Source organism: Homarus americanus, unplaced genomic scaffold, assembly GCF_018991925.1.
Source record: "Homarus americanus isolate GMGI-L3 unplaced genomic scaffold, GMGI_Hamer_2.0 scaffold4896, whole genome shotgun sequence".
NCBI classification, from domain to species: domain Eukaryota; kingdom Metazoa; phylum Arthropoda; class Malacostraca; order Decapoda; family Nephropidae; genus Homarus; species Homarus americanus.
In genome coordinates this window covers 5175373-5177797 of record NW_024749657.1, presented here as the reverse complement: position 1 = coordinate 5177797, position 2425 = coordinate 5175373, and positions in this window count along the sequence as shown.

Genomic DNA, 2425 nt, shown 5'->3' with positions numbered 1-2425 from the left:
GGTGGGTAAGTAGGTGGGTGTCTGATTGTCTGGTACGTAATGGGTTGTGTGGTTGTAATAGTGAAATAGTTAGTAATTTGGGTATTATTTTAACAGTACACAATAGAACCTAACCTAACCTGCCCTAACGTAACCTAACGTAACCTAACCTAACATTAATAGTGATGATAATAAAATAATAAAATCAACAACAATAATAATAACAACTACAATAATAACAAAAACAACAATAATAAAAACAACACGAACAAAAAACAAACACCCCAAACAAATAACAAAAATACGAAATCATGATCGACAAAACAAACGCACAAACAGAATATCAATTGTTTCCCACGGGAGCCACGGGAGCCACATGAGCCACGGGAGCCACGGGAGCCACGGGAGCCACACACAGGTAAATCGTGAGGGGCAGAATTTGCATGATAGTATCGGCCGCCCTCCTCCACCACACGCTGAGTCATGTCACGGTAATGTCAACATGTGTGGTGGGTCAGTTCACCTCAGCACACAAACACACACACAAATACGCAGTAAGTCCCCCCACGTCCGTCCGTCCGTCCGTCAAGCAGCACGACACACGATTCCCCTGCGGTACGACGCGACGCTGGAGATCTGAGTCACAGTCCAGTAAGGGTAAGTAAATCCTCGTAGGGATCCACTGAAGATTAGACACCCCGAGTTTATTTCATCTGAAGGACTGTAGGAGGGAGGGAAGGGAAGGACTGCAGGAAGGAGGGAGGGGGACCTGCAGGAGGGAGAGAGGGAGGGAAGGGGGTAAAGGAAGGACGGAGGGAGGAAGGTACTGCAGAAGGGGAAGAAGGTGGGGCCATGGTACGAAAATCACTGTGGTTGTGGATGACTGTCGCAAGAGAGGGGGAGAAGGGGGAGTCACAGCAGTAGTGGGAAGAGGGGAGAAGGGGGGAGAGGAGAGGAGGAGAAATAGTAAAGTAAAAAGGAAGAAGAACGAAAGGGGATGGGGAGGAAAACAAGATGGGATGGGATGGGGAGAAGAATGGGGGAGAATAGGAAGGAAAGGGTGGGGTAGGGGAGAGAAGGGAGGGGTGGGTAAGGGTGAGGTAAGACTCTGTTGACACTACCCGAACTAATGTGAGAGAGAGAGAGAGAGAGAGAGAGAGAGAGAATGACCTTGGCTGACCTACCTTCTAATTTCACCCCCTCCTTCACCTCCTTCCCACACGATGGATGGGTGACCTGTTGGCGCCCTTTATAAATAGACAGGAACCACCACAACCCCAGCAACCACAACCACCACAACAACCCCAGCAATCACAACCACCACAACAACCACAACCACCACAGCAATCTCCCGTCGTGGCAATACCTGTAACACCAAGGGCTGAGTGTGGTGATATCGTGACTCACAGAAGGCCAATGTTGACACCTACTGACGGAGGCACAGAGAGAGGGTAAAAAAAAACCACAGCTTCAGAGAGACTTGACCCATGGGAAGGTGTGTTTAAGTAGAGGTCATGGGGGGGAGGGGGGGGCATGGGGTTCATTTACACACCAACACCCACCCACACACCCATCCCCCCACCCACCCTCAACATCTAATACCTTTATAACCACGTGAGTAACCCCCTCCCCTCCCCTCCTGGACCAACACCCACGCCCCCACAATAAACCCCCTTTATACCTCGTAACACCCATACAAAAAGTTACACGCCCATCAACACCACAAAACTCTATGTTAATGGCGCGTAGATGGGCTCTCTTAATGGCGCATCATGGGGCGTATCTTAGTGGCGTTTGTTAATGGGGGTATCAGTGGGTTTAATCTTAATGGAGTATCGATGGACTTGGACTTAATGGCGCCTCAATGGACTTAATGGCGCCTATATGAACGAAGCCTAAAATAATCCCTTTCATTTAAGAGTGTCACCTTCTGTAAGTTTTCAACAACATCAGTTTACACACACACACACACACACACACACACACACACACACACACACACACACACACACACACACACACACACACACACACACACACACACACACACACACACACACAGCTATTAAAAAGTACAGAACAACGATGTTAAGTAAATGTCATGGAAACTTCCTAGGCACAACAATAGATTAAACTGCAAAGTCACTCGTTTTCCTTGAGATGAGGGAGAGAGAAAAAAACAACAGGAGTTTTACCCTCACAACAAAACACACACACACACACACACACACACACACACACATACTTCTAGTCTTCTTCCTCCCCCCCCTCGTGTTTGCCTCTTCCTGCTTCTTCTCACTTCCTCGTCTCACCTCCCTTCTCCTTACCTCCCTTCCTCTTGTTCCTTCACCTCACCACAGATAGAACACTTACCGAGAGAGAGAGAGAGAGAGAGAGAGAGAGAGAGAGAGAGAAAACAGGAATTAATGCTGGCAATATAACTCGT